This window comes from Ixodes scapularis, unplaced genomic scaffold (genome assembly GCF_016920785.2).
Source record: "Ixodes scapularis isolate PalLabHiFi unplaced genomic scaffold, ASM1692078v2 PGA_scaffold0__279_contigs__length_252992795, whole genome shotgun sequence".
NCBI classification, from domain to species: Eukaryota; Metazoa; Arthropoda; class Arachnida; order Ixodida; family Ixodidae; genus Ixodes; species Ixodes scapularis.
The window spans coordinates 215,010,383-215,034,279 of NW_024609835.1; the positions used below are offsets into that span (position 1 = coordinate 215,010,383).

At 48.6% G+C, this 23,897-nt stretch overlaps 1 pseudogene; it reads left to right on the forward strand.

The window, feature by feature from the left end:
* LOC120848634 overlaps positions 1-5,335 on the forward strand; it is a 42,118-nt pseudogene extending 36,783 nt beyond the window's left edge.
* The last annotated feature ends 18,562 nt before the right edge of the window (positions 5,336-23,897 follow it).

Consider the following 23,897-nt stretch of genomic DNA (forward strand, 5'->3'; position numbering starts at 1 on the left):
AAGCCCGACTGTCGTCGTTGTTGCGCCGCTATGACGTAATGTTCACGGACCGACCGGGCTGCACAAACGAAGTGCGACATCGCATTGACACGGGCGACGAACTGCCAAGAAGGCAGAACGCGCGACCCGTAAGCTTGGCTAAACGAAAAGCCATCGACCGTGCCCTGGACGAAATGACCCACACCGAAGTTGTCCGGCGATCTAACAGCCCCTGGGCATTCCCCGTGGTGTTGGTCCCGAAGAAAGACGGCAGCTCACGTCTTTGCGTGGACTACCGCCGTCTGAACGACGTCACACGAAAGGACGCCTAGCCGCTACCGAGCATCGACTCGATTCTGTCCAACTTGGGCAGTGTGCGGTACTTCGCCACCCAGGACGCTAGCCGAGGCTACCTCCAGGTTCGGATGGAGCCAGGTGACGAGGCAAAAACAGCCTTCTGTTGTCACCGCGGGCTTTTCGAATTCACGCGAATGCCCTTCGGTCTGTGCGGAGCGCCAATGACGTTCCAGCGATTGATCGACCGAGTACTGGGAGAAACCAAATGGAAACACGCAATGGCCTATCTCGACGACATTGTCGTCTACTCCAATACCTTCGAAGATCACCTACGTCATCTCGAGGACGTACTCGACCGGCTAAAAGCCGCGGGAATGACCCTGAACCCCGAAAAGGCTCAAATAGCCGAAACCCGCATCGCCTTGCTCGGGTTCGAACTGGATCGCGGGCGCCTTGCGCCACACCCCGACAAACTACAGCCAATCCTGGAGTTTCCTGCGCCAACCGACGTGAGCTCCCTCCGTCGCTACCTGGGAATGGTGAACTTCTATCGCCAATTCATCCCAAACTGCGCGACGCTTCAAGCACCACTGACACGCCTATTGCGAAAGTCCGTGAGTTGGAGCTGGGGTCCCGAGCAGGAAGCGGCCTTTCGCCGCACCTCCCGAGCGCTCGCGGACACAGCTGAACTCAAGCTACCCGACTTGAACAAGCCCTTTCTGATCCAAACAGATGCCAGCAATCTTGGCTTGGGCGCGGTCCTGCTCCAACAGCACGAAGGTGTACTCCGACCGGTGGCCTTCGCCAGCCGCTCGTTGACGCCGGCGGAAAGGAACTACAGCACATGCGAACAAGAGTGCTTGGCCATCGTCTTTGCACTCCGGCGTTTCGACATTTATGTCGACGGGACCACTTTCGTGATCGAAACAGATCACCAAAGCCTAATATGGCTCTCCCGACTTCGCGAACCCGCTGGTCGCTTGGCAAGATGGGCTTTGAGGCTGCAAAAATACGACTACGTCGTGCGGTACCGGAAAGGCAGCACAAACGTGGTGGCGGACGCATTGTCACGAGCCCCCGTAGACTGCACACAAATTTCCGCAAAGACCCAGGCCGAGCCAACGACATCCACATTGTCAGGCGAAGCCGTGACTCAGTCCCAAAGGGAGGCAGCAGATCTGACCACCCCGGACGAGACGATCAACCACCTAGACGCAGTGAGCGCCGTGGGAATCGTGTTCAGCAAAGAAGAGCTTCTGAAAGCCCAGCAGAACGATCCGTTTTGTCGAAAGGTGATCGACGGACTCGCGGAAGAGTCGGACGCCGTGGAGGCGGGCGGTGCGACCGCCGGGCGCAACACTACTGGTATTGTAGTAGGCGCCGAGTGCCGGGACGTATCTGGTATTGGTGCGGGCACGGAGGATTCATATCTGCTGAGCAATGACGGGCTCTTGCTGAGGTACATACCCTCCGAGAACGACTCCGACGAGGCGTTCAAGGTAGTGGTACCCCGCAGTCTGAGAAACGCAGTTTTGCGCTACTATCACGACTCGCACTTGGCCGGACACGCGAGCGGCTCCAAGACTTACACAAAGTTATGTCGCATCGCCACCTGGCCGGGCATGAAACGGGACGTATTCCGTTATGCCCGCACCTGCCACACTTGCCAAAGCTTCAAACCGAGAGGCGGCAAACCGCCGGGCCTAATGCAACCGATTCCGAGCCAGCAATCATGGTCTCTGGCAGCCTGCGACGTGGTCGGCCCCCTACCGAGGGGCCCTAAAGGACACCAGTATCTACTGGTTGTAACTGACCACTCCAGCAAATGGACGGAACTTTTTCCGCTCCGTAAGCTGACAGCCCGAGCGATCACAGAGAAGCTCATGGAGGTTTTCACCCGTTTTGGGTTCCCCGAAGCTCTTTTGACTGATCGAGCGAGCTACTTCGTCGGGAACGTATTCGTGGACGCGTGCAAGGCCCTTGGCATAAAGCACAGAACAACCACGCCGTACCACCCGCAGTCGAATATCACGGAGCGATGTAACAGAAACATCAAAGCAATGCTGGCCGCCTTCACGGAAAGGCACCGTGACTGGGACGCATATATCCCCGAGATCGGGTTCGCACTTCGGACCACTCTCAACCGTTCGACGGGTTTCACCCCCGCTTTCCTCACATTCGGGAGAGAGCTTCCGAACCCCATGGACCGTGTCCTAGGGGGGAGCGCCGGGGTGGAACACGCGCAGCCGACGCAAACGGACCACGCGCGGCAGCTACAAACTCGGATGACGGAAGCCTTCTCGGAGGCGCGTCGCAATCTCGGGGTAGCGCGAGCGAAACAAAAAGCTCAGTACGACCGCTCGCATCGAGATCTCCGCTACAAAGTGGGCGATCTCGTCCTCACACGGAACCATGTTCTGAGTGATGCCAGCAAAGGCTTCTCGGCCGCATTGGCTCCGAAGTGGTGTGGCCCGTACCGAGTGCAGGAACTTCTCTCCCCACTCGTGTACAAGCTGACAAACTTGCAATCAAGAAAAGTCGGTGGGCCGGTACATGTGTGCGATCTGAAACCCTACCATGAGAGGGAAAACGGGGCCAACGAGAAAACTCAGCCCCCGCAGAAACATGCACACGCAGCGCGAGATAACGCCGACGATGAACAACAGGCGTCTCGCTACAATCTGCGTAGACGGAGGAACTATTATCCGAAGTTTTCGTAGAGGCAGCCCCTGTAAGCGGCGAAATGTCACATTAAGGGAAGTGCAAAGCACAATACACCTGCTGCCTTCGCGAACGCGCCAGACACCATTGTTTACTGGCAAGCAGTGACCACGTCACCTCAGCGTTCGCTCCCGGATCAACCCGTAGGGGAATCCCCCAAACACGGCTTCCGAGGGAAAGGGTACGCGTAACTGCCATTGGTCAGTTACTGCCACCTACGCTCACGTGTGCTCCATGTCAACACAAGAGCGCGGTGCGAGCGTCGTCACAAGCGGTCGGAGACCAAGAGGTCATTCTACCGCAGTACGTTCCGCACCTACGAAGAGGGCCTCCAGGCTTTGCTTCGCGCCGTTCGTGAGCTGCTGTCTCCTGGCTGCGGCAGTTCAGCGGCGTCCAGGGACCACGGCTGCTCGTGACTCGTCAGGCAGCCCCGCTACCCCAGTCGGCCGCGGGCCAAACCAGCAACCCGTCGTTTTCGTGGGCCGTCAAGATCGACATCAGGCCAGGGGCGGCCCGCTCATCATCTTCGGGACCCGCGCCGCGGTCGGAAAGCTCGCCGACCAGGGACCAGCTGTTCCCGTTCGTCCCGTACAAGTCCCCGGGGCCCAGGGACCTGGCGCAGTTCGCCCAGCAGGGCTCGTAGGGCACGCACTACATCGGCAGCCGAGAGATAATCCTCCGGGACCTGCTCGCCCGGAACGAGCTCGTCGACGGACACGGCTGCTGGGTTGCCGACTCCGGACTCTCCAAAAGCAGTAGGGACTCCGAGACGGATGTCTACCACCAAAAGTCCAAGGGCGCCCCTCAAGTACGACGTCTGAGCGTTCGGCGGAATGCTGCTGTGGGACATTCGTCACTTTGGGCTCGACGCCCCACCCCGGCCTGGGCGCTCAGGAGGTGACCCGCCAAGTGCGCGACCGTCACGGGTTGACGCAACCGATCGACTGCAGCTGGGAGCTGTACCGCCGGTGAGGGACCGCTGTACGAACTTTTGGACCATGGACCAATGAGCCGGGCTGTTGTGTCCCGTGGCGGCCTTTTTCTTTTTTTTTTCTTATTTTAGTCTAGTTGTTGTGTGTTTGTGTTGGTCCACCCGTTTGCGGGTGACTATTGGCTAAGGAGGGGGGAGTGTGGGGATTGTGATCCCTCAACATTCTGTCGCGTCAGCGTCTTGGCACGCCGTGGCGGCCGCGCCGACGTAGCGAGAGGTGGCGCTGCTTACCACTGTGAGTGGCTTCCTCCTCTCCCCCTTGGGGCAATTTCCGTGACGAACCCCCGCACAAAGGAGATCGACGCGTCGCTCATTGATTGGCCACTTCGCCCCCGCCGTTATCTTAAAACCAGCGGACAGCAGTCTCGCTGGCCTCGTCTTCCTGGGATTCGGCGGCGGCGACAACGGGGAACCGTCCGATGCACCGGTGAGCGTTTACCCGGTCCTTTGTACATTTGTGAACGACCGTTCGGCCGTGGGCGATCTCCACACCGACGGCATTCACCAGCTTATAGCCGCTGTGTTGTTGTTATTTTGTTTCATTGTAAATAAACAGTTTATCACCGTTACCAACGTGACTGGTGTCTGTTTGCGCTCAACGAGCAGCATGCCACGTGAGCACGAACCCGCTTCGCGGTAGAGCGTCTCGCCGCGAACGTGGAACTCCCAAAGGCAGTGGCCCTAAGGAGAACCACAAACCTGACCAATGGGTTTCGTGTTAAGTCAGGGAAAAGGGTATCTTGCACTTCAATATGTAACCTTAATTAGTGTTGTAAGTCAAATTAGTGTTGAAAACGGATGTCCTGCGTACCTTGTCACTTTAGCGAATAGAGCCTCGAACTTTTTTAAATCCATGAAGTTTTTAGTTTTTCAGCAGACTTCACATATTAGAGATCATCATGTGATGTGAATGTATTCTTTGTTTTTCATACTGTGTGCAGATTCTGCTATGGGTGAGCCAGAGAGCCAAGACTCTGTGGTGCCTAGTGGTGGTGCCACCCCCATAGCTGGAGTGCCCCTCGCAGCAACGGTGCACCTCACAGCTGCAGCTGCATCATCTGCAGCAGCGAGTGATCGCCAGGGAAGTCCCCACCGGGAGGCGCCTACCCGCATTGTAGGGCGCTTTGGAGTGCTGGAGCGCACGCTAGCTGCTGAACAAGATGTTCGGCTCGGTCATCTCAGGCGGGACCAAGAGAGGAAGGACGAAGAACATGACCTCCGCCTTAAGATCCTAAAAGCCGACCACGAAATGAGGTTAAATGAGCATAAGCATAAAGTGAAGAGAATTAGAAACGAAATAGGATCGTCCTGCTTAAGATTGCTAAGGTAAAGAAATTCAAAACTTAGAGGCCACAAATATAATCGTTTCGTGAAACATTGTTTGGGCAAAAAAATAAATAAATAAATAAACAGTTATATACCCTTTGTTTTCAGAACTTTAATTCGTTCAAGATTTCTTCAAAAAATGGCATTCCACAAGAGCATCCTACGAGAGTTACATACTTAACAATATATGCCGTGGCATGGGTCACTGGAAAAGATGTTTACCCGTACCTTCAGCCAGGATGAAAGCCTTGCTCATGAGACAAGAATCTTTGAGGTACGTTCTTTCCCTGATTGCTTGTGTTGCCTGATGGCAGCTTTAAAGCACATGGCCGCAAACACACTGGCCAAGTTAATTATAATAATATTAATAATAATCATGCATTATTTTATTCGTGCCCCAGAACAACCAATAGGTTATAATTTGGTGACACATAATATATAATACGAAAGAAAATTTCATAAAGATGTCTGCCACTGTTACAAAATATGGTGTGGGTCAATAGCCGAAACGGCATAAATCAAGATCTCCTTTAAAAAATAAAAAAAAAACTTAAAAAAACATCATTATGAGGCGACAATTCATTACCACAAATTTGCATCCGCACCAATGGTGATAATTGCGAATGCACAGAAAGATAAAATACACTCGTTCCTCTAATAGCACGACCCGGAACATGAAATACCAGCGATGTCACCAATTCATTATCTGCATGGCCGCGAAAAACTTTATGTAAAATTAAAACATCACGAGCACTCCGTCTTTTTAACAAGTTGCGCAAGGAAAGTTCTCTGAGAACGTACTCATAGTCGTAATAACATCTCCTCCCAAAAATACCTGTCAACAATTGGAACAAATCGTTTTTGAATCCATTCAATTCGCTTTACATCAGCTGCAGTCAGCGAATTCCATACAGCTGCAAAACGCAGCTCTAACTAGCAACAAGGAGCAAAATAAGCGGACGACACATAAAAAATTGGAAAATTTACGCGTCTCAGGTGATATCATTCCCATCACTCGAAAAGCTGAAGCAGCAATCTGAGTAACATGGCTTAAAAAAGAAAGATTGCTATCAAAATACACGCCAAGGTCAAGTACTTGTTCAACCCATCGAAAAGTACGATTGCCAAGTGTGTACGGGTAAGAAATGTTTTTTGCGTATTCTACACACCGTGAGTACATTGGTTTTAACTGGGGCTTTACTGGGCTAAAAAGTAAAACATTTCAGAGCACCCTGCAAAAATCCGTAATACGTCATCCTGTAAAAAAGCACAGTCATCTTGTGATTGAATTTTCATAAAAAGTTTGATGTCATCCGCATATAAAAGTATCCACACTGTTTACGCTCAAGTTGATCTCATTGATAAAAATAATAAAAAGAAGTGACCTTCGGTTTGATCCTTGGGGGACACCGAAAGAGGGTACAAGAACTTAAGTGAAGTGCCTAACAATAATTGCGTTTCTCAAATGTGTTCCTGTCTCGGCCGGAAGCCGGGGCAGCGGTTGCAAGGGCCTTTTGCGCCGGGGCTTTGGAAGTGGGGGCAGGGGCACAGCTAGCGGAGAAGGGTCCAACAGTTGCCGTCCCAGGTTGTAGAGAGCGGCGCAGGCCGTGAGGATGCCTGCAGATAGCTCGGACTTGTGTTGAAGCCTCATGTCGAGGCATGAAAATCGCCAGTTCCAAAGCCCGAATACCCTCTCAATGCTATTTCGAATTTTAATCTGGGCCTTGTTGTACCTGCATACGAAATTTCGTTTTGTGTATAGGCAAGTTCCCCAAGTTGGTGAAAGTAGTCTTGTATTCTCAGGTTCCTTCTGTGTTGCGATAAAACAGACGAAACTTTATCTTGGCCACACATAAAAGTGCAAATTTTAAATTGAGCTGAAAGACGCAACGTATATGAATGACAGACGTAATAGCACCGAAGACGCAGGACAAAAAAGGGGCACTACGGCTCGTGTAGCATGTGTTCCTTTTTTGTCCCGTTATGCCTTCCTTTCCTTGTTACTCTTACTTGTCAGTGTGTAGTCGCAGATTTAAATTTCTGGAATGCCGCTTATGGTTCTATTCTTGTGTTAGCTCGTCGAAATAAAAGTTCACATTGTGTATAAGAATTTACCATGATAGGAATTAACAACTTTAAAAACGAAGAAAGCGGAAGGATCACACACTCACGACAGGACAAGTTCGGTACTGGCAACTCATGTGTTCCTTCCAGTTGTCTTCATTTCCTGTGAGCTTAATTCCCATCACATTCTATTTTTATAAGCTTGCAGTAGCTTGTAGCTGGAGTCGAGAGTGGAATGAAGCAGAGTATAGCCTACCAATGCATGATTGATGAGAAGATGTAGGAATCACGACTTTGGACTCCAATTCTGCATACTCACGAGCGCATCGTCACCTCCGTCCTGAGCTTCGTACGAAAATGCCAGCATATAAGCATAAAAACTTTATACGCATAAATAAGCTGTGCAGTCCTGACACCTATTTTACTACTGGGGTGTAGCGCGAACAGCTTACTTGTCATGAGGGCTGCCTGCCTTGCCTGGATCTGCAAGTGGGGTCACCAAATACGGCGTGCAGGCATAGCTCATTTTCCCAAGAAGCACCCCGGTCATTACTGATTCCTCGTAGAGGACCTTGGTTCTACAGTTGTCAAAAATCGTACTGTCGTGGGCGAAGCCAGGCCAGCTTGCGACGACGTCGAAGAACTGGAGTTCGGGTCCTGTGATGGCCTATAGATGCAGATACACACTGGGAATAAATGGCGAGTTATTTTTTTCCTTGAAATGAGTAACATCTTGACACTGAAGGTTGGAACTCTTTTGTTACCTAAATTTGGCTTGTGTAAAAATTTAAAATATTGATGTGTCAAATAGAAATATTAAGAAGTTTGCAGACATTTCCCTTTCGATGTGGACATGCAAAATAAACTACTCAGTGGAAGTTACTTAACACAGGTCTGGGTGTGTGTTTGGTTGGTTAAAAAAATCAAGTGAGTGCTTCCCTGCTTCAACACTACTTTTATAGCAGCATCTTTAAAAAGTACAATTAATGACGCGGGACATATGTGCGCTTTTTACGAGCACATAAAAATTAACAAAAAGATATGAAGAGACGTTAGCGCACATCGCAAAACTTCTTGAGTCGCTCTTTCCTGCACGTTGATGGAGAAGTACCCTTTCCGGTTACAGAATACTTCAGCGTCGTCGCCGCCGGAATCTTTATCCGCACATATTAAGGTATTTAGCCCAGAAGGTGGAGACAAGAAGAACAGGACAGAAAAGAGCGCTACTCACAACTACGTTTACTGACAAGAAAGGAAGAGAAAAAAAAACAAACAAATAATCCGCCGTGGACTCGTGCATCTACCACAACCCCGTGAATGATAGCGGCCAGTTCATCCAGGCTCGTGTGGGCCCTTCATTGTTTGTTCAAGGAATTCCCTTTCCTTGTTTCATAGAGTTACGGATTCAACGCTAATACAGTTCCTGTCCTCACGAAATATGTAGAAGGCCTTCAATACCTCGCGGGTCAATTTGCCTTTGTTTTTCCCCAAGATGTTGGTCTCAAGGAATAATGGTCTGCACCTGCATTCCCTGCAATGAAGAGGAAGATTTCCACCCACCGTAGCCTTCAAGGGGTAACCATGCCCTCGGAGTCGGTTATTGAGGCATCTGCCCGCTTGGCCTATGTAGCTCTTGCCACACAAAAGATGTATTTTATATACGACGCCCGAAGCGCATGGAAAAAATGTGTTTGCATGCTTCTTGGTTCACGTGGGTTTTGTGGTACCCTCAGCATGCACATTCACTCTAGGGCAAATTTGACTCATTAGAGAGTTTTAGTAGACCGTTTTCGGTTTCCCGCTCCGCTCTATGGAAAGCGGAGTCGCCATCGCGCATGCGCGACCCGCTCTGGGATTTGAGCGTGGAGCGTCAGCTCCGCTATCGTCGCCATTTTAAGAAGTACGTTCCACTCTCAGTAAAGGTTCACTAGATGGTGCTCTTGTGGAAACTTGGGTACTCGCTATTTGAAATCATGCTTGGGAGCGCGCTTGACCCTTATGAACCTCGCTGCACTAAGAAGCTGCGCAGACTTTGTTTGAAAAGGCGTCCCCCAGAAAACGTTTCACGGTGGTCAACAACCTCTGGCTGCTTCAAGAAATCGCTGGCCGCAATCCTTTCACGGCCCCTGAACGGTGGGAACAGGTGCTGCCTTGTCTAAGCCAGCGGGCTCGATTTTTCTATGCGGGATGACGACGACGACGTTGAGAGGATGACACACCGGGCGACGGCGGTGTCTCAATCTGAGCCCTGGGCCTCGGTTCCTCGGAGGCGGCAGCTTCGATCTACTTCGGTTGGACTACTACCTTGGAGCATGATTCTTTGACCCCAGTGGACCCCAGTGAGCAATAGCGCCATTATGTTCCTGGTGCTCCTTCATGCACTGATCGAACGGCGTGCAAGATCCTCATAGCTCGCTGCTCACATCGGACTGCTCATAGCTCGCTGCTCACATCGGACTGCCACCCTCCCTAATACCAACAGCCCATATCGTCGTCATATTGCACGTATATACTGGCACTACCATGTTCCCTAGACGCGGCACCGCGGGCCTCGGTGGTACGGGCTGCTGCTTTCCGCGGTGCCGCGGCTCTCCAGAGCCAAAAATTAAAGGTTAAAGACCAAAGACTAAAGCAGTCGGCAAACGGACAGATATTTTGTTTGGTTACTTCAGGCAGCAAGACAGTGAAAATTAGCGAAAGCGAGTGCTCCATTTATATCTCTACTTTTTTTTTCCCAATGAAATGAGTCTTTTCTTCTTCGTATGCTTCGGTTTGTGATATGGTGCCTTGGTGTTTATGTACACTGCGCGACACTGTTAGCGGGAGCATTCAATATCTTGTTTTCATTTTTCACCTTAAATTCGAGGGGCTGACATTTGCCTATTGGTGTGGAATAAAGCGCTCGTTTGGGGCACTAATCTGAGTGACAAATTTTCAGCTTTTTCTATAGCTGTCAAAGAAATAAACTGCAAATAAAAGCGATTTTTTTCGTGTTCGTATTAACAGGGGAGTGCAGTGTATATATCTGCCTTAGGGGGTGACATGAAACCATTTTGCTTGACTATGCACTTCTTTTTATTTGTTTTGTGTGTTTATGGAAGCGCGTTTTTCAGCTTAAAGGGGCGGTGCAACGATTTTCGGACTTCGGTCAAAGATTTCTGGAAGTTGCCCCCTGACACTTCTGAAGTAAAGAACAGAAAACCGATTTCGCCTGCGTGTCCTAGTTTTTGCGTAAAAAAAAGATAAAGATTGGTATTTCGGGCACCCCTCAACTCACTCCCAGTCTTCAGGGTCACACCTGGTCGCACTCCCAGTGACGTCATTCGGAGTGCCGTGTAGCTTCCCGTGTGCTATCTCGGAGGACGCTTCCCCTCCTTCTCTCTGCGTACATTAGCGGGCGCTATGCTGCAGCTTAGAGCCGAGCGAGGTCACGTAATCTTTCCGCCGTAGTTCCTTCGGCTGCCACTTGGGGCTGCAGGTGGGGGAAAAAGCTCGACTTTTGCTTTGCGATTATGCAGCGGAATCGCGACATTTTTAATGAAGGAAATGTTTTCTCTATCCTCCGGGACACGATAAACAACGTATAAATGACGAGATGCAAATTCTTTTAATCATAAAATCGTTGCACCGCCCCTTTAAGCTCCTGCCTAGTTTCTGCCTCACTTGTGCTACGGTCTTTTCTTGGAATAGAAGGCCACGAAACATAGGCTACTCTTACCATGCTGAATTCAACAGTAACACAGTAATTTGGTTAGATGCAATATTCACACGCACATCTGAGAAGTAAAATGGGAGTCGTTAGTAAACGTTTTTTTATTAAGATATTTCTAGATGCCTTTCAGCCCTGTTGGACAGGTATTTCGCTCAGTACAAAAGCTTGAATATGATTTACTGTGATAATTTTATGCATTCTAATATTAAACAAACAAAAAAATGCCCGTGGTCTTTGTAGGTTTCGTCCAGCCGTCAAATTATGCCGTCTGCGCACATCACTGCCTGGTGCTTCACGACGAGCACCCTCTTGTGGTCTTCTTCTGACTTTTTTTGATGGACGGCATGTGGGCATGCTGTGCGGTCAACAAAACCCCAACAGTTGTTCAGGGGTGTTCCCTTGTCCTTGACGGCCTAATAAAAAAGACAAAGAAAAACACTCTTACAACACGGCAGTATTTAAACACTACCAAAACATGTGATATGGGACTTGTCACTCCTCTAAGATAAAGGGTATTTCCATTGTAGGGTTTTAAAAAACTGGGTATCGTAAATTAATATATATATATATATATAGTTGTTCCTGAATTCTGCTAAGGTTTGAGGCAGTCAAACTGTGCATGCGAGGCCCGCTACGCCGGAATTCAAAACGAAACTTCTGAAAACTGTTCTAATCTACCACTATTGCTTAGAAGTCCAGGGTTGCGTTTGCTAAATTTTGCATTGTTTATGCCTGTCTGGTTTTCACCAGACAAAAAATTGACGTGGAATATTCTTTCGACCGTTATTGGTAACTCTTTTCAAAACACCACCGGGTAACATATTCGGCCGCCATATTTTGGGCATCGCTTTTAGTGCGAGACTTGTGACTAGAACCCATCTCATATTCAGTATTGTCTAATACATTTAGACTCGCATCCGCGTCAAACAATGACGTAGCTCTCTTGCTCCCTAGACACTTGGCCAAAATAACGCGGCCTCGAAGACTAGCGGCACCATGGGTTGCACTTTTAAAAAGGCTGCATTCAAGTTTCTATTATTTTCTAAATCTACCAAGGAAATCCAATGCAAACATTTCTTGAGGAAATTTAAACAATTCAAAAGTTGCGAGCGAGTGTGAATCAATAAAGCTGAGAGGGAATGGTTTCTTTGGTGCAGCATGCGAGCGCTATGCTCATGGTCAACTTTCAGTGGCATTTTCGACAGGAGGGCGCATGCACAGATATAATCGGCGTTCAAGCACGCGCACCCGTACATCTGACTGCATAGCCATAGGACGTCCACAAAACGCGGCGACTTTACCGACGCCGTGCTGGTTGCAAAGTGATACTCGTTCACTTCGTTTGATTATGCTGTTTTGTGTTACATAGAACTCAAATCGAATGGTTTACTTTTTACGCGTGGGGCGTACGCTTTTCTTCTTGATTCGACCTCTTTCAAGCTGAGGTAACGGTGAAAAACATCGACGCGTATTGAGTAAGTGCAGCCATCTTGAGATCTAAGCGATCACGCTAAGGACGCTGAGGACAGCCCGCTCTAGAACTTGTGAAGCGGAGCGCACGCTCACTCCGCTAACTATACGCTCCAACTCAGAGCGGGCCACGCATACGCGGTGGGGACGATGCTTCTCGCAGAGCGTAAAGTAGAGCAAAGAGGGCTCATAAAAGTGGCCTACTAATGCTCACAGATTACGAACGCGCTCGTCGTGACTTGTCCTGACACTGCCCATGTACACCTTTGGCGTATAGAAATAAGTAACTTTTCACCACACAGAGCAGCTGTGCTAGAAACAATGAAAACGCAAAATTTACACAAACCATGCAGGGTCTCACCTGTGAGCACAGCTCCAGTTTCGCCAGAGTCAACCACCTATGTTTGTTCATATCAGCGAGCAGGTGGCCGAACCTCTCGTTGATGTGACCCACGATGAGGTTCACAGAAACGAAGAACACCGACAAGTTCCGTCCAAACGCTCATCAAAGTACGAACAGACGGTTGGGATAGGCCAGTCGAGGAAGAACCATGCAAAGCGTCTCGCATGATTGGCAACACCCTGCGCCGATCTGTCGGGTGCTGGTATTTGGAGGCCCGCATGCAGAACAGGCAGGTCCTTCTTTAAGCAGGATAGCTTCCCAAAGGGTTTCTTTTCTACGTTGGAAATATCCAGCAAACTGCGTTCGGAAAGGAAGTTTCGGCGCTTGATGGCACCAGGGATACGATTCATAGATTCGATGTCTCGCCAGCTTAATCTCGTTAGTAGAAGTCTCCTTCCTTGAGAACAGCGGGGATTCATCGTGCAGATGCCTTGCTAGCCTTGAGCAACACTGTACTCGTACTACGCAAAAGGATGTACTCGCAATGCGCAAACTTCGTCCTTTTCTCTTATTTTTCTACTTCGAATAAGTAAATCTGTTAAAGTTTTAATTCGAGTGGAGCAGAAGCTACAACAGCGAGTGCCGGCCTTTCAGCGTCCTTGATAAGCACACGCGCTCGTGCAGTGCAAGTACCGTTTAGAGCAACATGCTCATGCTTATACCTTCGGCTTTACTCGCACACAAGGTGGAACGATTATATTTATATTTTATAGCTTAATATTTCTTCAGGTGTGTGCCTACTCTTTTGTGTTTATTATTGTCGCCTTCGTTTTTACTACCTCTACAATCACGCTCCCTTTTACTCTCTTGGTGTTAACGCTTAGGTTTTTTTGTCTTATTAGTACTATAAACGTCCACTTGTGGGGCTACGCAAGCAAATGTTTCGAACCCGCTCAAAACGCTCTTACGCTGAAGAAAAACGCTCTATTAAAACGCGTTTTTGGACCTGCGCTTTCCATTCCGGCGAAGCGGGCCGCGCATGCGCAGTTTGGCACCCTCAGAGCGGAGCGGAAGATGAAAACGGTTTACTAAAACTCTCTATTGTTGTGGTGCTGAAAGAACTACTCTGATAGGGTGCCTACATGTCTGTCTGTCTCAGGGTGAAGACATCCATTGTTGCCCTGAATGTGCCAGCGCGTGACGCTCTCGCGCACTTGGTGCGTGACTTGGGCGGTAAAATGGCGTCTATGCATTAGCCAAAGCTACGCGCTCGTGCTGAGTGACACCGTATTGCGCGCACTTCAAAATGCATAGAAAGAACGATTGGGCGGAAAAATGGCCGAGATGTCACCACTCAAGCCAAAGCGCGCGTGTGTATGAAGGCACTCTATACTCTGATCCCATAGCGGCTAGCAACGTTTTTTTTTTAATTATCGGTCATACTGTGCAGGTATGATATTACTACTGGCCTTGTTTTCTTGACACTGGTCTTGTTGGACTGGAAGCCTTTAGCCTTCTTCACCAGAGCGTTTGCCACATCAGCCAGTAGGGCTGACGAATAGCCGGTTTTTCTTAGCCTCTCTACTTGCATAGTGACGCTGGATGACATAGTATGAAGACAAGACTTCTTTAGTGCCGAGCCCAGAAACGTTAGAGCTATGCTCCTCTTGATGATTTTTGAGGGAGCCGAGCCGTAGTCTACAGGGTGAAACAAGGAGGCGCCAGGCTCTTTAAATCGACCGGAAAATTCGGTTTCTTAACCTATCACGCTACGGCTTTGTGCAGCGTTGCCCACAAATAGTGCATTTTTTTTTGTAAAATATGCATAGAGCGAACTTACCTGAGGAAAAAGTAAAGAGAGAAAAAGGCTTAGCTCCTATGGAAACGCAACGACGCCACCGGTCTGCAAACAACACGGCGCCGTTTCGCACGGGAGACAAGAGATGACGCAACAAACGCCGCCAACGAACGAGCAGACGACGCCGAGGGCCGGCCCTTTTGCAGACAAGGAACTGCAGTTCCTTGCTGTTGGAGCACCTGACTTTTTTGTTTCTGCGACTGTCGCCGCCTGCGGAACGCGCGCCGCTTTTGAGTCGAAAAGATCGTCTGCTAAAAAGGCCTGCTCTCGGCGCCGTATGCTCGTTCGTTGGCGACGTTTGTTGCGCCATCTCTTGTCTCCCGTGCGAAACGGCGCCGTGTTGTTTGCAGACCGGTGGCGTCGCTGCGTTTCCATAGGAGCTAAGTCTTTTTCTTTCTTTACATTTTCCACGGGTAGGTACGCTCTTCGCAGATTTTACATAAAAATGCACCATCAGTGGGCAGCGCTGCACAAAGTCGTATCGCGATAGGTTAAGAAACCGAATTTTCCGTCCATTTAAAGAGCCTGGCGCCTCCTTGTTTCACCCTGTAGAATGGCTTTCTTGGATCGTGGGCTGTACGACCAACAAACATGGGTGTCCACCAGGAGGAGCGAAAGATCCAGGTACTGAAGTACGTTTTCTTTGGGCACCTCAAATGTAAACTGAAGGCCGGGTCTGTACTCAGCAAAGGTCTTCATAATGTGCGCTAAATACCTCAATAGGTTAGACTACCGACTAGCCCAAATGTCAACTTTACTGCTCTTTATCCTCACTTGCGTGCAATCAATGCTGCCGGTCACTCCCGGAAACATTCCGATCTTGTAAAAAGCGTGCGTTACGCTGCCGGCGCCCAATAGCATCGGAAAACTGAACCACTTTTGGGAAGAGTTCCCGTGTGATTATGTCGGTGATGTTGCCGACGACGCAACACACAGTGAGCTGGGACATGTTAAGCAGATCGCCGATGTCTGTTTCAAAGGTACCTGCCCCATAAAAACGCAGTGCCACTAACAGCGGGAGCATAGGCGAGAGAGGTTTCCCGCAATTGTCGGTGCTCGGACGAATGCACAAAGGGCACAGCAGTTCTCGCACCGTCAATTTGGAGAGGCCATAGCGTGCCTTGAATTCCCGGTCACTGTAAACCTCCATAGGGTTTCGCCTATCCCTGAGCCAAGAACGCACGATAAGTGGCACCGGGTAGATTTCTCCATTGCACAATTCGGCTGCCCTTCACCAATGATCGACAACACTCTCGAAATCGTCGTAATCATCGAGCTCCCGAAACGTCGCCATGTCGCAAGTAGAAAAGGAAAGGAAGCATCGACGGTAGCTACGTCGCTTCCTTCGTTCATAAGGAAACGTCTAAGGAAACCTTTGAGTAAAGGAGCCAACCTAAGGTAAGGTTGATTCATGATTCATAAGTGTGGCCACTTACGAAAGGAAAGGCGCTCATCTAAGGAAAGGAACCTTCCTGAATTCGGGGGTAAATAAGCTCCGCTCCAGAGTAACGACACTTACCCATCTTGTGGCTTAAAATCATGGTTGCCAGTTACCTGAAGCTTCATACGAAATCAATAGAAACGCTTCTGCGTCTTCCATAAATGTTTAAATGGTTCGCCACATAGCAAAGCTATATTGCATGAGCTTCCTAACACCGACAAAGATCCTCAGAAAATCGAACTTCTTAATAATAATAATCGGCGGTTGCATTTAATCTGCAAAAGCACCAAAATGGTGGCGCCAACAACAATATCGGAAGTAGAGTGCCGATACCTGCCGATACTCTAAGCTCAGCTCCTTAAAGGCTGTATAGTCGGTTGCAAGCTAAGAAAAAACCGGAAATGCCTCTCAGAGGAAAATGTAATCCTACGCCGAGAAACGCCAGCCAATCGTTTTCATGACGCCACGATTCCGTGGACCAATCGCGATCCTTTTGAAAAAAAAAAAAAAAAAAACTCAACATGGCTGCTGGCCTTAGCAACGCGACGCTAGTTTCTCGTGACAATTATTCTGCTTTTTTGCACCGTGTTTTACGTGCCCGAGGTTACGCCACGAAATCTTAAAGGTATCGGCTTGCGTTTGCAGCAGTTTTTGCGCGACAACGTGAGAATCCAGCGACGCTATCGCCAACGAAAATTTCGAAGCGGGCGCGAGAATTAGCACTGCTGAGAGCTGGAAGACGGTATGTTAGAAAGTATCTTGGACAGAAAATGAAATGGGAAGACGGTACATTGTACATGACTTTCTTTCTTTACTAAACAGCTATTTAGTTGACAAAACGTATTCTAACTTATTTAAATGTCCTGAATGAATTAAGTAAATATTGTAGTAGTTTAAGACACGTTTCCTGGAGGAAGAAAAAGTAACGTTGCTAGCGAACTACTTTCTCGATGGTGGAGGCACTTTAGATGGGCGCAATGCGCTTGTGGGTGGAGCTAAAAGATTGTTCTTAGCTTGCAACCGACTATAGGTGTTGGCGTTGAGTGGTTGATTGCAGTTCGCGTGTGCTCGTCCGCGTGCCTTCGCCATGAGGTCACTGCAATTATACTGTTGCCTTGCGGTTTCGTATCTTCGAGTCAAATGCAAGAATTTGAAATCGCCGGTGGAATTACCGTTTTCCACTTGGCTGTAAAACGGGACATGCTAGCGTGGAGGACTTGACCAAGGTATCTTTGTTCGGGGTACCGGAAGAGTAGGAGTGGCGAAAACTGTGGGATAAGAGCTTGTATCGAGCAGACTAGACGTTGGATGAGACCATCTGCTTTGCGCAAATTACATTTTGAGCTACAGTACGGATTTAGAGATTATATGCACGTCAATATTGGTGAGGAGGTGCACGTTCAGCGTGAGAAACCATTGCTTTCGGCCGATGCAGTTACTGCGATTCTTTCGTATCATCCGAGCTATCTGTCAAAGAAAACACTGACGCACTCACGAGCTGGTAAGCACGCGATTACAGAAGCACGGATGAAAGCTTCAGGAGGAGTCGATCGGAGCATCATCTCTCAATTTAGACATTAACCACCTCAGTAAGCGGGCGCGGTGAGCCAACTACCCCACTCAGAGCCCCTGTAGTAAGAGCGAGCCAACGATATCCCGTCAGCATAAAAAAAGAAATATTTGTTAGTTGTTTAGAAAGCAGGAGTGTTGTTTGCTAAAAAAAGATGCCACACTGCTACCCACTATAAATAAAAAAAAAAATTAGAAAGTGCAGTACAACTGCCAGCCTGGGGTCTGAAACGTGCGTAAAGCAGAAGAAAAACCCCGGTACACGGCTCTTCCGTATCGAACCAGGGGGGGTGGGAGTGGAAGCTGAATTCAGGCTCAGTGCGTTTTCAAGAGCGGGTGTCGCCTCCAACAGACCGATCACACTAAGCGTTCGGCGCATGCGTGATGCCGCCATAACTTTAGTTTTCAGGAGGCAGACAGCCGTGCACGCGGGGGCTCGGACCTTCTCGTGCCTTACACGCGCAGTGCTCCAGCGAGGTTGTTGCACGTGCAAAAAGACTAAAGTTCTCTCGATGCATTGCGGCAGCGGTGGCGTATTCAAACTGACCGGTGAGATCGGTCTATTGTTAATTGTACTATACGATAGTGACGCCTTCAGTGATTTGATAAAGAAAGAGGAACAACATTGCCAGGTCTCAAAGGCAACTCTGCACTAAATTCTCCATTAACGCAATAACGTACCTAAATCAACTTCAACAAATGCATTATTTTACACTTGATTACCGTCTTAAAATAAACATGTTTAAATGTTCTTTTGAAAGGGAATTTCTTTTCTCGAGAGCAACAGTCACGTGCGTTGTTCACAAGTCGAACGGTTCAGCTGGAACTGCGGCACGCTTATCTCAAGTGACTCATTCTGACAAACGTCCGGCATGGACCCCACACCTCAGCTACCCGAAAGCGTTGAAGATGAGATCGTGACTCCTTCTACTCTAAACAGGAACACCTACAACGTCTGAATGTTCGATGTGGGAAAAGGGCAAGCTTTCAACATGGAGTCAGGCACGCAAAAAGCCCTTTCTTCACTTCTTCCTCTTCCCTCGTGTCGGCCAAACCGATACGAGAGGTGCATTACCTCACGCATCTCCCCTACTAAGTCTCACACCAACAACCAATCACACATCTCCCCTCCTAAGTCTCACAACAAACACTCACACCTTTCTCCTTCTAAGTCACACCTGCATCGTTCATTGTTCTTGATACCTCTTTGGTACTCGAAAACATCTTCCACTTTTTGTGTGAGCGTGGCCGCCATCGGCCCAATGAGGCCCAGCCTCTGGTGAATCAGCATAGTCTTCTTGCACATTCTCGGGTACCTGTACTTCTGATCCAGAAGCCTGACTGGGTAAGGGAATCAGGTGTGTTCTGTTTCTGCAGATAGAGTGTCCGGCGTCAGTGTCGATCCAGTATGATCTGGGTTCATTTGCAGTGCTTTGGACGTCTCCTTGTCGTTGCATGTCGACTACCCACACGTCAGTTCTCTCGTCAAAGTCGACTAAGTCTCGGACACAATGCCGGCGGTCGAAGTCTTCTTTTTGTTTTCGTCGCTGAGACATTTCAAATTTTCTTACGTTGTTGAGATCTGGAAGGCAGGGAACGTGGCCGCTAGACGAGACCGGGAGATTTGTTCGTAACCTCTGGCCCACCAGGAGTTCCGCCGGACTGTATCCATTTTTCAATGGACTTGTTCTGTAAGCGAGTAGGGTCTTGTACGGGTCTTCTGTTTTCTTCAGAGTCGACTTTATTATTTTGACCGCGGCTTCTGCCATTCCATTGCTTTGAGGGTACCTTGGACTGGAAGTGATGTGGCGAAAACCATAATCCTTTGCGAATTCATCAAATTCGTGATTAGCGAACTGCGGTTCGTTGTCAGATACCACCACGTCCGGTATCCCATGCCGCCTCGCAAAAATAGACTTGCAATGGGTGATCACAGTTCCCGATGAGAGACCACCAAGGCGGACCAGTTCTGGGTACCGTGAAAAATAGTCAGTTATGATTAGCCACCAGGCTCCGTTCCAGAAGAACAGATCCATTGCTATTCTTTCCCAGGGACGCTGTGGGAATTCTGTTTGCAGAAGAGGCATTTTGCGGTTGACACTCTGTTTGAGGCATACGTGACAGTTTTTGATGAGCCGCTCAATATCAGAGTCAATTCTAGGCCCCCAAACAGAATCCCTTGCCCGTCCTTTGCATTTGTCAATCCCGAAACGACCTTCATGAAGTTGGCGAAGGACGGTGTCGCGCATTTTCTCAGGGATTATCACTCCAGACGTACGAACTATTACGTCGTCAACGAGCGAGATGTTGTCTTTATCTTTCCAAAAGGGTCTGAGCTCTTGCTCGAGATCTCTTCTTCTTGGCCACCCTGTTAGAATGCGTTGACGAAGCCGCGCGCATACTCTGTCTTTCTGTTGTTCACTGGGTACCTGCTGAACACTGTATGATGTCAGCGGCATAGAGGAGACGATGTGTTTGATGTAGCCATCGATCTCATTTTCGCAGCCGAAAGGCTCCGATTGTGAAATAGGCGACATTGACAGAGCGTGGGCTGCCGTTAGATCCTTGCCGGGGACATAGACGATGACATACGTGAAACGCATGAGTCGCATAACCTTCCTTTGTAACCTTGGTGTCAAGTCATCGAGTGCTTTGGACCCAAAAAGTGAGATGAGAGACTTGTGATGAGTTTCGAGAGTGAAGACTCTTCCTACGAGGTAGTCTCGAAACTTTTCACTGGCCCACACGAGTGACAAGCCCTCTTTTCTATTTGTGCATATCGACGTTCGGTCTCTGTCATAAGCCTTGACGCGTAGGCAATTACCTTAAACCGTTGCCCCTCCTTCTGGCGCAAGACAGCACCTAGTCCGTATGCTGATGCGTCTGCACTTACAACGGTTTCTTTCATGGGATCGTAGATACCCAAAACTGGGTCGGGAGAAAGCATAGCTTTCCACTGGTCAAATGCGAGCTGTTGAGGTTGGTTCCACACAAAATCCTGTTTTGTGCTTAACATCGATGACAGTGGTTCCAAGACCTGTGCATTATTGGGGACAAAACGTGCAAGATACGTAGCCATTCCCATGATGCGGCGTATCTCCTTTTTTGAAGTGGGACTTGGCATCTGCAGAATAGCAGACAGCTTTGCTGGATCCGGACGAACCATATTGTTCTCGATCAGGTGTCCTAAAACGGAAATCTTCGTAACGCTGAAGAGACATTTCTCTTTGCTTACCGTGATCCCAGCTTGAGTGAGGCGCTCCAGTACTGTTCTTAGACGACCACCGTGTTGATCTTGTGTGGACCCCGAGATCAGCACGTCGTCCATATGGCATGCAACTCCTTCTAGTCCTAAAAGTACATCGGCCATCCTCCTTTGAAAATGTTCTGGCGCCGAAGAAATTCCAAACGGCAGCCTGTTAAAACAGAACCTGCCAAAAGGTGTTATAAATGTCGTTAGGGTTTTACTGTCCTCGCTTAAAGGTATTTGCCAAAACCCTGAGTTGGTGTCAATCTTCGAGAAAATGGTTGCCTTCTGGAGCATTCCCAAAGTGTGTTCTACTGATGGAATCGGATGCCATTCCCTCTGAACGTACTTGTTCAGTTGCGTAAGGTGAACGCAGATACGTATGGCTCCTGAGGGCTTAGGAACCACTACCATCGGTGCACACCACGCCACTGGTTCTGTCACTGGAGAAATTACTCCGAGTTGTTGCATCCTCTCCAGCTCCATCTTTGTCTTGTTGAAAAGAGGCAGGGGCACCCTGCGAGGCGATGTCAGGGCAAAGGCCGTTGCATCAGGTGCTAGCTTTATCTCGTAGTCTCCTTTCATAGTGCCGAGCCCTTCAAAAAGACAGGGAAACTCCTCTTCGGGGCAGAGGCTCCGCACCTGGCAAATCTCTGGGAGAACCTTGAGCTTTTCTATATAGCTGGCCTTCCAAGAAGCGGTGTTTTGAGGCCTCGGAGGACGTAAACTCCCTCTTCGTTCCTGTAGTTTTTGAATGAGAGGTTCAGGTTTGCGACGCCCAAGACGTGAAGTCGTCTTCCGTCGGGCCCCTTAAGCTGGCGCCTCGGCGCGTTTAGAGTAGGGTCTTTGAAGAGACTCCTAAAAAGGTCTTCGGGGATTACTGTTTCGTCTGCCCCGGTGTCTACCTTGAATAGTACTGGGTGGTTCTCAACCAGTATCATTAGTTCCCACTTTGAGGTTTGGGTGTTTGACGTTGTGCCGAGGAATCCTGGCTCTTGACCGTCATTTCTTGTTTGGGTAGCTGGACCTGAGGCCGTCATCAAATGTCCTTTTGAGAAAACTCCTTCTTCTTGCTCGGTGACATTCCTGAGAGAAGACGTCGACCGACAAACTGTCATAAAGTGTCCTTTTTTTCCACAACCTCTGCACACCGCGTCATTTGCTGGACAACTTGCCCGAGAGTGTGCTGCGTGTCTGCACCAGGTGCAGGATCGTTCTGGATTTTGGGCGTCATGCTGGTGACGTTTTGACAAAGTCCCATCCCAAGCGACCGCAGCCTTTTGTGGCACTGTGAATGATCTGCTTGTGCGAACCTGGTGTACTGACTCTGGGCTTTCGGTGGGACGTAGCTCTTTCTGTTGTATTCGGACTGTTTCATGTTGACAGGCGATCATGAGTGCCTTCATCAAGTCTAACGACGAGTCCAACTGTAGTTTTTCTGAAACTTTCTTGTCCTGCAGGCCTACTACCAAGCGGTCTCTGATTAGTTCTTCTCTGAGTTCGCCGAAGTTGCACGTGTCGGCTAACGTGTGCAGGGCCGTTGAAAATTCCTCCACTGACTCTCTCTCCCCTTGTGTTCGGGTGTTGAATCGTGCTCTTTCATAGATTATGTTGCGTTTTGGAAGAAAATAGGCTTCGTAGTGGGCTAGCACGACATCGAACTTCTTGGCGTTTTCTGTACTTAGCTTGAAAGTGTTGAAGATATCTTCCGCTTGAGTGCCCATCAAATAGGCGAGCGTGTCAACTTGTCTTTCTTCTGCTGCATCTTGCAATCCAGAGGCTGTGCGGTACCGAAGAAAACGTTTCTTCCATGAGGGCCATTCATTAGGAGCTACTTTAGCGGTCGCTTCGGCGTCTGAAAAGGAGCCGGTTGCTTCGCGAACTGACGGGTTAAAACAGGTAGTATTCCTATCCCACTTCTGACACCATGTTCGATGTGGGAAAAGGGCAAGCTTTCAAAATGGAGTCAGGTACGCAAAAAGCCCTTTATTCACTTCTTCCTCTTCCCCCGTGTCGGCTAAACCGATACGAGAGGTGCATTACCTCCCACAAGATCGGTCTATTGTTAATTGTACTATGCGATAGTGACGCCTTCAGTGATTTGATAAAGAAAGAGAAACAACATTGCCAGGTCTCAAAGGCAACTCTGCACAGAATTTTCCATTAACGCCATAACGTACCTAAATCAACTTCAACAAATGCATTATTTTACACTTGATTACCGTCTAAAAATAAACATGTTTAAATGTTCTTTTGAAAGGGAATTTCTTTTTTTCTCGAGGGCAACAGTCACGTGCGTTGTTCACGAGTCGAACGGTTCAGCTGGAACTGCGGCACGCTTATCTCAAGTGAGTCATTCTGACAAACGTCCGGCATGGAACCCACACCTCAGCTACCCGAAAGCGTTGAAGATGAGACCGTGACTCCTTCTATTCCAAACAGGAACACCTACAACGTCGTCGGTACGTAGCGTTTACTGTCTTCTTTCGCGGGTAAGAAGATATGGCCATTTCTGAACGTGAATTTATCTTCCTCTTTAATTTTGGTAGACGCGAACGGGGCGAATTGCGAATGACCATTATTGAATAGCCTGGAATCATTTAATGAGATAAAATACGAATATATGTGGCGGTCAAAAATAAATCAATGGAGATTTTACCTACATTTATTTCTTCCCATTCAGCCTCGTAAGGAAGTTCCAAGAGGAGCGTATGTATTTCTGCTCTGAATGGAATGACTTTGTTAAACCCTAAATATGAAAAATGGTTCGCGTTTGTGCCCGCATATCAATGTGCGAAATTTATATATATATATATATATATATATATATATATATATATATATATATATATATATATATATATATATATATATATATA